Source organism: Coffea eugenioides, chromosome 2, assembly GCF_003713205.1.
Source record: "Coffea eugenioides isolate CCC68of chromosome 2, Ceug_1.0, whole genome shotgun sequence".
NCBI lineage: Eukaryota > Viridiplantae > Streptophyta > Magnoliopsida > Gentianales > Rubiaceae > Coffea > Coffea eugenioides.
Window position 1 is genome coordinate 32,567,209 of NC_040036.1, and position 16,326 is coordinate 32,583,534.

Consider the following 16,326-nt stretch of genomic DNA (forward strand, 5'->3'; position numbering starts at 1 on the left):
ATAAATTATTAAATTTTTTTTTTTGTCAACCCAGCGAGTATCCCATCTTGGCCAGACTAATCTCCCTGAACCTGGAGTACCCCGCCCCCCAAGAGCACCCAGGCGATAGGAGAGGCCAGACTCGAACCTGCGTCGCATGACCCAAAGGGCCACCCGACAACCGACTAAGCTGACCCTGAGGGGCTATATAAATTATTAATTACTATCACAATTTTTCTTCTTTCATCCACTACCACTATCCACCACTAGGGGTACAGGTGATCCGATAGGCTCGACTCAAATTCAATTAAAGTCGAGTTTGAGTCGAGTTCAAACTACTCGAAAAGACGATCGAGTCGAGTTCAAACTTAGTTTTCTGGAACTCGAAAGCTCGACGAGCCTATTCGAGTAAATTTATATTTATTTATTATATATATTATACATTCATAAATTTACTATTTTAAATATACAAGTTAGATACTTTATGACATTTCATCCGTTTCTCTTAACATTTTTCAGGGGTGACTTAGAAATTTCATAAATGAAAAATTGTAACTCAAAAATCTTAAAGTGGAAAACCATGTTTCATTTTGATTCAGATTTGTTCATTTCACTCAAAGTCTTAGACCCTTATCTTCAAGAATTGCATCTCCATCTTCTTCTCTTCATTTTGCAAATCGCAGCTCCATCTTCTTGTCTTCAACACTTAACTCGCAACGCGCAACTCATTTTCTTCTTCAACCTCTCGAATTCGCAGTGGATACTAGATAGCTTGCAATCGATGAGTTCAACTTTAACCGAAGGCAGAGCAGCAGAATCTTCCACCCTAAATGAGATGGAGCCATTGAGGCACTTTCACCACTTGAGCTCATACATATTGAGGTAAGTTCTTATTTCTTAAGTTTGCAAACCCTAAACTAAAATGGATGAAATTGGAAAGATTTTTGGTACCGCAAACCCTAAATCCAATTTGGAAGTTTGTTTCCTTCTGTTGTTGGTGTGAGACTGTGAATTTTTTGCTATTTTTGTTGTTTCCCTTGAACCTGAATTATGGATTATTGGAAGTTTGTTTCCTTTGTTGATGGGAATGAATTTCTGCTAGTTACTTTGTTGGTGTGAATTTTTTGGCACTACATTAGATTGAAAGTTTGTTTATGAATGGATAAAAGGCCTGAAATAAACTGGTTCTGGAATTCACGAAACTATATAGTAGCAATTGCAGAATGCAAACTGTTTTTGGAAAAATTTTATTGAGATCGAGTACCTTCAAGTCTTCAAGCTTGATTCAACTCGATATGGAACTCAAGCACAATTGAGTCAAGTCTCAAGCTTTGCAAATATGTTGTCCAGTCAAATTCAAGTTTGTGAATTATTATTCGTTTGAGGTTGAGTTCAAGTTCAAACTCGAGTAGCCTACCTAAACTTTGAGCTTGAGTTCGAGTAAAGTGCTACTCGAACTTGACTCACTCGAATTTACCTCTATCCATCACATATCACCGTCACCACCATCTCTCCCCTCCTCCCTCCTTCACCTCCAATGCCATCACCATCACACCACTATCGCTCCACTCCCTCTCTTCCTCTCTCCTTCCTCTCTCCCTCCTTTCTTTTCCTTCTTTCTCCTCCTCCCTCCTCGTATTCAAGGTTACTCTTCTTAACAATAAATAATAAAACCCATCGCTCTCACACCCTCATTAAACTAGAAAATCATGATTAGTCGATCAAAATCATTAATCAAAATAAACACGTCATAAAAGCATCTCTATTTCACCTTTTTACTATTTTCCCAGTTGTTCTAAATATTTTTTAATTTCCCCACTGTATATTGTGATCAATTGCCGAATAAAATTTTGATCGTTCCACATATAAAACTGTAAGCCCAAATAAAATTAAGTGCAATGGAGGATTATTACAATGGAAGCAGTGACTATGAGAATTGTGATTGAGTTTATGATGATGATGATGGACAAGACTGTGTTGATGGGCTCCAAGGCCCAAACATTGAGACTGACTTTTCTCCTTGCAGCAAAGGTCTCTCCTGTAACTGTAAGGTATAAATTATAATATTTTCTCTTATTGTTTCCCCAATTGATGAACAAGAATTAAGTCTTTAAGCTATGTAAATTTATTTATATATATTAGTCCTGGGGTGGGGAGGACAATAAAGGGGATTGTGAGGAAAAAGAGGTGAGGGGAAAGGAAGAAAAAGGAAAAACAGAGAGGAAGAGGGAGGGGAGAGGAGGAGGGAGGGAGAGATGTAGCGATGGTAGTGGATGAGAGAGAAGAGAGGTGGAAAGGGGTTGTGGATGGGTATTTTTTTAATTTTAAAAAATATCACATTAAAATTTTAAATTTTAAGCATACCCACAAAATATATTCTGAAAAATACCCCGAAAAGATCATTAAAAAGACTTTCAAAAACACTTAACCATTTACAGTAAAAGTTTTTCAACACGCTGCTATGATAAATTTTTTGAAAAATACTCTCAAAAACACTAATCCATAAGTCTTGTTTGATAACCCAATTCAGTACTTAAACTTAGTAAGTTCAAAGTTTAGCATTTTCAAACGTGTTTGATAACGAAAACTAGAATATCTTAATTTAGTAACTAAGAATTCTCTAGGCAAAACATACTCTGAAAAATAATTGATAAGTTATTCACTTATTACTTAATGCAAATAGAAGATTTATTATTTTTATTATGCCAAAATAATTTTTTTACTGTATCTATAGATGTTAACAAAGGAGAAAATGAAACTATTGAAAATATTGTTAAAATTTATTTTTTCTCTAATAAATTTATTTTTTCTTAGATAAATTTGTTATAATGTAGTTTTATTTTTTTAACATCTTATTCTGAATAATATCAAATTTAATGTTCAATTGTCTATAATTATCGAATAGGCATACTGTATTTAGCATTTAGATTCAGAAAATAAGTTGTATCAAATTCAGTACTTAACGATGTAGTAATTTAATGGATTTAAATTTTGAATTTCAATTTTCAAACCTAAGATTTTAGACTTTAATTTTATCAAACATACCCTTGGTATAGGACATGGGCTAAAGACAAATTGAAAATGGGGTGATGGAAAAACAATTGCAGAAGTCATTTTCATGTTGAGTTTATCTAACGAGCATCCATTAATGAGTACCTAATCGGCACTCATTATAAGATGTGTAATTCAAATGTTAAATTTTAAGAAAAGTAAAGTTATGCATTTACATAGTAGGTTAGGTGTAATTTAAATATATTAAAGAGCACCCATTGGACACTCAATAAGAAAAATACCCTTTCAAGTTGAAGATTTTTTATTATTGGAAATTTTGTTTAAAAATTAGTTCATTATTCACATTAGTGGTGTGAGTATTTATACAAGTCGTTTAGTTCTCTTCATTCATTATCTTATACCTAGATTGGATGTTAGATAGTTTAGGAAGTGGGATAGCTTTGATACTCCTTTATTTGGAAAATAATTTTCTATTATTCCCTAAATATGTTTTCAGATCAATCTTTCTTTCATGTGATACAAAATAAATCTCTAATAAGTTTGGTAGGAAAAATAAAGAAAATTATTGGAAATGACACATTTGGTAGAAATAAATAAACAGGTAAATTCCTATTTATCACTAAGGACAACATTGATATGGAACGTAAATACTTTATGTACAAAAAGTTGATATATTCAGTAAAATTAGTGCAATTTTGTCATCGATACCCTTAAAAATTAACATATTGATACTTGTGCACTTTTTTATAATTTCTCCACTTAGTGTTATAAAAATTTTCTTGACACTACACTTCTATGCTTATAACAATTTTCCTATAAAATAAGAGATGAGATGAATGTGTTCTAGTGCTATAGTTTAAAAAGTTTTCTCTAGAAAGAAAAGGAAAGAGAAATGGAGAATTCTTGTTTAAGTTTTCAAAATAGCAAATTCATCCTAAAAAATTAATGATATGTATGTCTAAAATAATTTTATTTCTAATAATGAACAACATTAGAACTACTTGTTGTTCTCTCATTTTCCTGCATAACCTATTCTTTTACTTACTTTTTTCTTTCCTAAACTATTAAATTAGGCATTGTTTTGTGCAATTAGAATTACCAATCACTGATACCTAAGTTTATCATAGAATGTATTTGTCATGGAACCTTTCTAGTTTTACTAGTATTTAATAGTAAAAATGAATCTTATCTTAAGCCAATGGAGGGTTGTTACAGTTTATAGAAGAAAGAGAGATGGTGAATTTAAAGATAAAAATTGTAACATTGGAATTTTATTTGAATATGTGAATTTTTGAATACTTGTTTTCTTTCTTTGGTGCTACAATATATGCTTTTAACTTTGTAGGATTTGAGGATTTTGAGTGTGGTTTTTCTTTTCGGATTTGGTTGATGTACATGGAGCACAGAGCAATTAAAGTATACACATATGATAAATGTGATGATTGATGTCTTTCATACTTGGCCTATTTTCAAAAGGTTCAATTCTATTGAGGATAACATGATAAATATCAATTTTTAAAGTGTTGGCATTGATTAATAACAGCGATAATAAAGAACTTGAACCATTAGTAAATAGATAAAAAATAACTTGAATTACACTTATTTACTCTAATACTATAATAACTTTTTGATTATGACAAAAAAGATAAAGAATTTTTAAATCTGAAACTCTGTTTTAGTACAAAATCATATGTTAAAGAACTTGATTTTCATCCACTTTTTGTTTTCTTTTTTGTTAATTTTTCTTGTCCCATGCCTAAGTTAAAGATTTGAATGGGGCTTATTGTTACATTGCAGCAACCAACTAGAAACTAATAATTTTGACATAATATGAAATATTTACGATAAGATAATTTGGGGAATGCAAATTTAAAGTAGGGTCAACTTATGTTCAGCATAACATTTTCTTATGAAATAAGAACTATGTGAACTGCACTTTTTTTTTAAAAAAAAAAATCTAATAAGGAAAGAGTGGAATTTAAGAAGTAATGAGGGAAAAAAGAATCAGAACCTATGACCTCTAAATCTTGAAATCTCTACCTTATATGAACTACACTTGAGTAATTATAAAGTATCCCAACAATTACTTGTTAAATGGTACCTAACTCAGTGTATTAAATTCTAGCTTACAAGAAGAAACCAAAACAATTCTTACAAATACTATAGAGTATCTTCACAATCATATACCAAACCTACTTAATCATCAATTTGAAACTTGATAGTAATGAAAATCATATTAGCATAAAACAATTACTAAAAGGGTTTTTAACATAACTAAATTTCACCTAATCCACCATATATATATATATATATATACATCTTGATATTTATTATCATTCATTGTATTTATATACTTTTTCTATTTAATCTTACATACCATTCTTTATATTTATTTGCTTTTCTTAATTAATCTTATACTTCTAAAAATATGACACCTGAAATATATTTGAACAAGTGTCTAATAGGTATCGTTAGACAGACCCTTATTTAAAAACTTGATTAATTTATTAGGAAAATACTGAGATGACAGTCCGTAACCTCCAATAAAGTTATGGACACATTAGAGCCACACATTTGCACTCAACACAAATTGGGGAATAGTTTACCCAGTTGACCGATAATTGATTATTTTATTTGTTATATGGTTTCTCTTTCTCTTCTTTCTTTATCTTTCTTCACCTTTTTCGCCTCTTTACTCCTTTGAATTCTTTCTCACCAAATCTGAATATCTCTCTAAAAATATGACACCTGAAATATATTTGAACAAGTGTCTAATAGGTATCGTTAGACAGACCCTTATTAAAAAACTTGATTAATTTATTAGGAAAATACTGAGATGACAGTCCGTAACCTCCAATAAAGTTATGGACACATTAGAGCCACACATTTGCACTCAACACAAATTGGGGAATAGTTTACCCAGTTGACCGATAATTGATTATTTTATTTGTTACATGGTTTCTCTTTCTCTTCTTTCTTTATCTTTCTTCACCTTTTTCGCCTCTCTACTCCTTTGAATTCTTTCTCACCAAATCTGAATATCTCTCTTCCGGGTAATTTTTGAATTTTGGGAACCCTAACAACTCATCTTCCCTCCCACTTTTCTGCCCTTCACTTCCTTTACTGCTTCTATTTTCTATACCCACTGGACACCATTGCATTTGTCTTTCTCTGTTCAAATTTCATCTGCCAACACAAATTGGGGAATAGTTTACCCAGTTGACCGATAATTGATTATTTTATTTGTTATATGGTTTCTCTTTCTCTTCTTTCTTTATATTTCTTCACCTTTTTCGCCTCTCTACTCCTTTGAATTCTTTCTCACCAAATCTGAATATCTCTCTTCCGGGTAATTTTTGAATTTTGGGAACCCTAACAACTCATCTTCCCTCCCACTTTTCTGCCCTTCACTTCCTTTACTGCTTCTATTTTCTATACCCACTGGCCACCATTGCATTTGTCTTTCTCTGTTCAAATTTCATCTGCCAAAATTTTTTTATTCCCCAAATTAATTTTCCAATTGTATATTAATAAAATTAGATAGAACGACAATCCATTTCAAAATGAATTAATGTTCAAAGTTGGTTGCGAGTTTTATTTCTTATTTTATGCCGTATTCAGAAAGTAATTAAAAGCTCTAAAGTTCTGAGAAAGACAAACAAATACTACTAGTATAATTAATCTAACAATTCGTGGTCATTTGACTATTGGGTTGGGCATAGGGGAGTAGCCAACTATGTGGTGGGTTTTGCTTAATGAGTTGACAGTTCTGTGAGCATGATGCTAGAACAAATAAAGTATATGATATGTGAGAATGTGAGAATACAGGAGGTTTGTGTTCTTGTAGGATCTAATAGTTTGTTTGAAATTTTTGGTGATCATTTACCAGTGGCTTTGAGCCTTTGTCGGGCTTGACAATGGAGAAAATAAAGTATTGTGAAAAACGAGTGAAATATAAAACCTTACACAGAGTACTATAATACGGGAACAGGTCGTCTCAATGTCTGTAAGTTTCACATCTGTGATGTTAACATTGTTAGGGTGGTTATTTATATTTAACCTTTGGTGAAAATCATCACCTATCAAACCCAAAATCTATATGGCGATTATTAAGAAATAAATTAACAGAAAATTTACGGAAGCATATCTGAATTCATGTTGACAAACTGGTGCTCGAATCCCTATAAATTTTGGGGTGACCTTTCAGATCAACACGTTTTTGCCAATTCTTGAGAGTCCTTTAGTTTCTCTCTGGTATCTTTCCTGACGACGGGATATTAGAAAAGAACTATTTTGTCGGCACTAAAAAATACGATAGCAATAATATGTGTGACCTGAGAACCATAACTCTATTTATAGATAACATTCCTGTTACCCTTTGGATCACTATTTCATCCTATCATAGAAATAGAAAATACTCTTAAGTTTCTACACATTAAAGACCCACACCATATTAGATACATTAAGTCCAAATCATATTTAATCACTTTAATTGAACTTAACATTATTTGACAGTTTACAACACATAATTATTCACATATAAATCCAACGTTGGATTAAGGATCCAATAATCTCCCATTTGGACTATATATGTAATCTTATAATCATATTTTACAATTAACCGTATGAGCTCAATTTTACTGTTATTACCACAATGTATATGTAGCCAATTCGATCCATCAATTACATCAATATAGGATCAAAGCGGCTTTTGTTACAGTTTCGTAATTCGACCCTTCAATGGTCATATATATTGATATAATTGAATGACACGAATCATGATGTGGATGTGTAGTATAGAAATTTCATGTAATATGATCATAACATGTCTATTTCTAACTAGTCCACTTTAAATTTTCACGAGATCAAACCATACCAAAATTAGAGTGTAAATAAATTCAAAATTTATTTATGCATAAGATATCCTTAAATCATTAATAATAAAAAAATATCATAAGAGTATTTAAAATAACAAACTTCCACTAAAACTGTACATCATTTAATAACATGACACCCATATGAGTAGTATACTCATGAAATATTTTGGGTGACAATCCTTTAGTAAGCGGATCTGCAACCATAAAGTTTATCCCAATAAGCTTTATCGATAACTGTCCATTTTGTACTCTTTCTTTAACAGTCGGGAACTTGATATCTATATGTTTAGATTTTGTCGAGATCCTGTTATTATTAGAATATAGAATTGCTGACTTATTGTCACAAAATAATTTGAATGGTCTTTCAATACTATCCACTAAACGTAATCTTATGACGAAGTTTCGCAACCAAATTTCATGGTTGGACGTCTCATAACAAGTTATAAACTCTGCAGCCATAGCAGAAGATGTTATGAGAGACTGTTTAGCACTCTTCCAAGATATGACACCTACAGTCAACAAGTAAATATAGTCAGACGTTGATTTCATAGTATCTTGGCATTCAACATAATCAGAATCAATATATCCAATGATTTCTAACTCATCCGACCTCCGATACGTGAACATGTAATCTTTTGTTTTCTGTAAATACCGCAAGACTCGTTTGGTTGCATTTCAATGATCTAATCCAGAATTACTTAAATATCTACCCAACATCCCAATAATATATACAATATTCGGATGCGTACAAATTTGTGCATACATCAAACTCCATACTGCTGACGCATAAGGAATCTTTTGCATATCTTTTTCCTCGAAAGCATTCTTAGGACACTGTTCAAGATTAAATTTGTCTCTTTTAGCCACAAAGGTGTCACCTGATTTATAATTTTACATATCATATCTTTTAAGAATCTTTTCGATATAGCTCTTTTGTGATAGTTCTAAAATACTCCGAAAGCAATCCCGATATATCTTTATGTCTAACACAAAAGATGCATCACCAAGATCCTTCATCTCAAAATTCTTAATTAAAAATTTCTTGGTTTCATGCAATAGACCCATATCATTGCGGGCAAGCAAAATGTCATCAACGTATAATACCAAAAAAATATACTTGTTCCCACAGAACTTATGGTATATACAATCATCAACTAAATTCATCTCAAAATTAAATTAGATGATCATTTGATGAAATTTGAAATACCATTGTCGAGACGCTTGTTTAAACCCATAGTGAATTTTTTAAATTTATAAACCCTATTCTTTGAATCTTCTGATATAAAATTTTTTGGTTATACCATATAGATCGTCTCATCAATGTCACCATTGAGAAACGCTGTCTTTACATCCATCTGATGTAACTCAAGATCGAAATGCGCCACTAATGCCATGATAATTCTAAAAGAATCCTTTAAAGAGACAAGAGAAAAGGTTTCTTTATAGTCGATACCTTCTTTTTGTGTAAATCGCTTGGCGACAAGACGAGTTTTGTATCTTTCTACATTACCTTTCGAATTCTTTTTGATTTTAAATATTCATTTACAATCAATGAGTTTCGCTCCTGCTGACAATGGGACAAGATCCCAAATATCATTGTCTTTCATGAATTTAATCTCCTCATTCATGACATCGATCCACTTTTGAAAATTTAAACTTTTCATGGCTTGACGAAAGTTGATTGGATCATCTTCCATCAATCCAATATCATCCTCATTTCTTGAAAAAAAATAATGTAATCATCTGGCACTGCACTTCTCCTTTCTGACAGGTGCCGAACCTGTGCAATAATAATAAATAAAACCTAACTACCACCAAAAGTAGTCAATAATCAATTTTAGGTACTGGAGCAGGGACTATAGGTGTGCAATGGGTTACTTGATTCACCATATTCCCGAAGAGTTTGCTTAATCCGATATACCTGAATTAATTATTTGACTAAAATTACTAACTAGAAGACAGTGGCAAGCAGGGTCTTCTCCTCAGGGATTGGGGAGAAATTTATTTATTTTCGAGCTAGGATAAATGGGGGGTTTGGGATTAAATGCTAATGAACTAAATGAATCAAATATAGAAAATAATTAACTAAGAGAAATAATTGGGAGAACTCTAGCCAAGAGTACACTTCAGAAATGGTTCATGTACTGATCATCGATTCACAGATAATTTCAATATTTATTAATAGATTAGTTATAGTTGTCATGCACGCGATAAACAACCAACCTTTTTTTAATTTCTCGATAGTTAAGATACGACCGTTAACTATTTCTTTAACCTGGAAACAACCCTAGGTACGACCGTAGGATTTAATTTCTGGATTGCATTAATAATTAGAAAGGCCCAATCCTAAGTAACAAACACGCTACGAGGGTTTATTTAAATTAGATCGTATGTTCCCCTGATATAAATTCAATTACGCCAGTTGCTACTGAGATAGAGATAAACGAACAATTACGGATTCAATTACCCCTATTTAGCAGAATAGCCTATATGAATAATTAATTATTACGCACTAATCAATCATACACAAGGGCTGTAACAATTAAAAGCAGGAAACATATAAATACCAATAAATAAAAGAAACAATTAAAAGCGGTTTAGATCTCACAATAATTGCTGAACCAAATCGTCAGTTGCCCCTTGACTAGAATTAGGAATTTAGTTCTCCATTAATAGAGAAAGAACCGTGTGTGGAGAATTGGGAAAAGTTTTCGAATCGATTCTCCCAGTTTCGGTCAACAACAGGAGAAAAGAGCAAGGAATTTGATTGCTTCCAATTGTTCTCAAAAGCAAGCGTAAAATATAATCTGATGCTATCTTCCAATTTCGGTCAAAACCAAGTGAAAAGCAATCCAAAGGGTCCACAATGGTGGCTCTTATTTTTCTTTCTCTTAATTGTGTCTCACAAGCATACGAGAAGGGTTTTCTCTTGTTTTTTCAATTCGATCAACAAACAAAAGAAAAGCAACACACAAGGTCAATAATGGTGGCCCTCTTGTTGCTTTTTCCCCCAATTGTTTTACAACGTGAAAAACGAAGTCAAGTCGAAGTCTCCTGGAAGTAAAAATCTCTCCTACTTATGTTGGTAGCCACGAAATTAAAGGAATTGGTTTCCTTCTACTCCGCCGGCCCCACCAGAGAGGAAAACAAAACGGTTCCCCTAATTCTCGTTTTTACTCCTTTCTCCCCAAATTGGTATTCAAATACCAAAACTCCCTAAATAAAAGAAAAACTATTACAATTAAATTTTTTCAACTTTCTTAAGCGGACCCCACTGCCTGAAGGGCTCCACGTGCGATGAACCACGGAGATCCAACTCTGAGGGCTGGAGTTAGGCGTAGACACGCCTACTCATCAGGAAGTCCTCCGGAATGTGATTTTAAGCACTTTTCAGCACCAATTCCTGCAATTAACACCAACACCACATCTGAGTAGAATCCACCCAATTAGTGCAATATTTAGTCAAATAATTGTGCAATATTACCCAAACTATCCCACCAAAATGCACCCTATCACTTTTCAGCACTTTTCAGCACCAATCCCTGCAATTAACACCAACACCACATCTGAGTAGAATCCACCCAATTAGTGCAATATTTAGTCAAATAATTGTGCAATATTACCCAAACTATCCCACCAAAATGCACCCTATCACTTTTTCTAGTGGATCTTCTTAATGGCACTGGTTCTTGGAGAGGGAGAGTTTGTTCTTCTATAACAATTTGTTCTTCGACATTGTCTTGATTTGTCATGTCATGATCAAGTTCAGGAATAGAATCCTGAACAAGATCAATGACACCTGTGAGAATATTAATATATTTTTCTTTAAAAACAATGTTCCTTACTGTATTTTCTCCCTCAAACTCGACATGCTCAAAGAATTGGGCATTTCCTGTTTCAAAAATTAATTTAGTCGTGGGATCATAAAACTTGTAACCCCTGAATTTTTTAAAGTATCCAATAAAACAACAACTAATTATTTTTGAATCCAGTTTTCTTTTATTTGACCTCTAAGGTCTTGCCTCAGCTGGATACCCCCAAACATGTAGATGCGACAAACTGAATTTTTTTCTGTCCAAAATTCATAAGAGGTTTTGATAGTTATTTTAGTTAAAACTCTGTTAAAGATATATGTTGCAGTCTTAAGTGCTTCTCCCCAGAGTGACTCTGGTAAGGCAGAAAGATATATCATATTCCTCACCATGTCTTTAAACGTTCAATTTCGTCTTTCAGTTACACCATTCATAGTGGGTGATCCTGACATAGTGTACTGTGGGATGATACCGCATTCCTCTAGATATTTAGCAAATGGCTCTAGACATTATTCATCGGAACCGTCATATCAACCATAGTACTCACCACCACGATCAGATCTGACGCTTTTAATTCTTTTATTGAGTTGATACTTAACTTTAGTCTTAAATTTTTTGAACACGTCCAATGACTGTGAATTTTCTGAAATGAAATATATGTAACCATATCTTGAAAAATCGTCTATGAACATTATAAAATATTATTGACCATTTCAAGCACATTTAGAAAATGGTGCACAAATATCTGTATGTATAAATTCTAAGACGTCTAAGGATCTATTGGTTTCAAATCTCCTTTTATTCGTTTGTTTTCCCTTTATACAGTTAATACAATCATTAAAATATGTAAAATTCAAGGGGTTGAGAATTTCATTTGATTCAAGTCTTTCCATTTTCTGTTTAGAGATATATTCTAATCTTTTGTGCCATAATGTAGCCGAATTCTCGTTGGTTAATTTTCTCTTTACTCCTCTAATACTCAAATACAGAGATTCATTAAATGCGACAATTGTATTAATTAAATATAGATTATCGTAGTCCATTAAAGATTCAGAACCAACCAATTTTGAATCATAAAACAATTTAAACTTTTCATTTTCAAATAAACAAAATAATCAAATTTGTCCAAAGCAGAAATAGAAATCAAATTTCGTCAAAAAGATGATACAACAAATGTTTTATTGAGATCCAAATAAAATTCACTCTTTAACAATAATCTAAAAACTCCTATTGCCTCAACTTGAACTGTTTTGCTATCTCCCACGTAAATATATCTTTCATTATCATTAGACTTTCGACAATTCAGCCAACCCTACATAGACATAATGATATGAGTTGTTGTACCAGAATCTAACCACCATTTTTGTCTAGGTACCGAAGTTAAATTAATTTCAGAACAAATCAAATTAAGAAGCATACCTTTCTTAGCACACCAAGCATGATAGTTGGTGCAATGTTTCTTTTTATGCCATTCAGCTCCACAGAAGAAACAACTATTCTTTTCCTGATCAACTGATTTCTTTTGTTGTTCTTATGTGGCGCTGTACCTGCAGCTCTTTTTTCCTTCTTTCTCTTAAGTCCCTTGCTTTTATTATTAGTGGTTGACACCAGATGGGCACTTTCTATCTGATCTTGCTTCAATATTTCATCTTCATCTACATAGTGTGAGATGAGTTCATTTAGAGATCAAATCTCATTTTGATAGTTGTAACTCACCTTAAACTGGATAAACTGTGTAGGAAGAGATATTCAAATCGAGTGCACTAGTAACTCTTCAGAGAGTGTCAATTTAAGTGAATTTAATTTTGAAACAAGATGAAATATTTTCATAATGTACTTTTTGATATTACTTTTACTATTAAATTTCATTGAAACTAAGCGTGTCAAGAGCGTACTAATTTCAGTCTTTTCGATCTTGACAAATCTTTTTTCAATGTCCTGAAGGATCTCTTAGCGGTTACTATCGTTTTTGATATTGTTCTTCTGAATGCTTCTGGAACGACATTTTTAATGATCATCAGACACAAGCGATTCAACCTCTCCCACCTTTCATTATTTCTCTTTTCATCAGAGGTACTCTGATCTGTAAGAGGTGGGGGAGAATCATCCCTTAACGCAAGGTCGAGATCCATTACTCCAAATACTATCAAGAGATTTTCTTTCCAGAACTTGAACTTTGTGCTATTCAACATAGGAATATTATTGATGTTGATAGTAATATTATGAGATCATTTGCAATTGAACAGAAAAAATAAAATAATTAAAACTATACTCATATAAACCAAATAATAATAAATTCAAATAATGGTAGCCCATCTCAAGATACCAATGTTCCATTAATATTTTGTCAAAGACAAAATATTAACTTCTAAGTGATATCTTAGTGCAGTAATAAACAGTGATAATAATAACATGTCAAACAATAATTTTTTCTTTGGACAAATTTATAATTCACATGTAAAAAAATAATAATAATCATCACGTATTTATTACTACAAGTGCACATATAATTTTATTAAATATTGACCTTCCTTTGGACCGATCAATATTTATAAAATTACAAGTACCCAACTAGTTATATTTTAGAACAAATCAATTTCCATAATAGAGGTCACTTTGGTGGCATATTATTTCAATTAATTTATTCCAAAATATATATAATCATACCAATATTCAATTTAAAATTATCCAAATTACATAAAAATTTTAATCAAAATCAACTTTGATCAACTCTGATCAAAACGTAGTCAAACATAGTCAAACCAACCAAATTGGATCAAGACTTATTGGACCCAAAGTCCATATCCATAACTTGATCCAAATTTATCATTTAAGCCCTAAGAATTTCTTGAAATCCATAATGTCTTATAAAACTATATATTTAGTAGGCCTAACATATGAATTTTATAGGGTTTAAATGCCTTATTAACTTTATTAGGGTTCACTTAAATTAAAGAAACCCTAATTTCCTTAATATTATTTTTCAAACAAGAAAACAAGTCAAAGAATTCAAGTAATAATCAAATTAATTTTAGGGACAAAACATTGAAACTCAGAATATTTTTTTTTGTCAATTTGAATCCTTAAGAGTAGGGAAAAAGACGAACGACTTCCTGAAACCAGAAATCAAGTAGCTTGTGGGTCCTACGTATCATCACTTGTGCCACCAATTAGTGAACATAAATTGAAAACCGTATCAAGACTTATGTAATCAAAAGCATTAAGTTGTTTGGAGTGATTTGACCGAAGACAAAAAAACACATGAATGGCACCAGAATCACAATTCATGCCTATTGACTTTTGCAGCTAGTCATAGATTCAATATGTGAACATTCGGCCAAGGCCATTCATGACTTACGTAAGCACTCATGAACATAAAAGCCGTATAAAGACTCGTCCACCATGGAAGCGGAACCCACAAATTCATTTTTTTCATTGCATATGAATCAGAATGGCGTCGTGCAAACAAAAAACATAATTTATCATAGTTCTGAATTCATGTAGTGTGGCAGAAGCAACTAAAATCATACACATATATGATCAAAACGGTGAATCAACAAGACTTGAACACATAACAATCATATATTTAATAAAATCATGAGTCCACAGCCAGTAGCCATGAAAACAAAACCAATAATAAAACAAAATTATTTTCTAATAATCAACCATATGGGTTCTGATACCACTTGTTAGGGTGGTTATTTATATTTAACTTTTGGTGAAAATCATCACCTATCAAACCCAAAATTTATATGGCGATTATTAAGAAATAAATTAACAGAAAATTTGCGGAAGCGTATATGAATTCATGTTGACAAACTGATGCTCGAATCCCTAGAATTTTTGGGGTAACCTTCCAGATCAACACGTTTTTGCTAATCCTTGATAAAGCTTTTTAGTTTCTCTCTGGTATCTTTTCTGACGATGGGATATCAGGAAAGAGCTATTTTGTCGGTACTAGAAAATAAGACAATAAGAATACGTATGACTTGAGGACCATAACCCTATTTATAGATAACATTCATGTTACCCTTTGGATCCCTATTTCAGCCCATCATAGAAATAGGAAATACTCTTAAGTCTCTACACATTAAAGGTCCACACCCTATTAGATACATTAAACTCAAACCATATTTGATCACTTTAATTGGACTTAACCTTATTTGACAGTTTGTAACACATAATTATTCACATATAAATCCAACGTTGGATTAAGGATCCAACAAACATGGCCCAAGTTATTATCTCATAAAAAGTTAATGCATGTTTAGATCACTTTAATTTTGCATCTAGTTCAAATACATCCATGTATATTTATGGTATCTCCCTTCTTCTTTCTAAAAATGAAAACAAAATAACATTTACAAAATATAAAATCTTTGTTTAGTAGAACTAAAAATGAAGTTGTGTGTTCCACTGTAGGTCTTTTTTTCTTTTTAACATCTTTTGTATTTTGGTCATACAATAATACCAAAAAAAACTAAATTATCTTATGGAAAATTATTCCAAAAATTTGTTCATAGTATAGTATACAAAATTAAAATTTCAGCACTACAAAAGTAATCATTCAATAATATATATAAGTCTTCATTTATTTATTTTGGTAATTCACTACTTATCAATTATAGGCAATAGTGTAATATAAT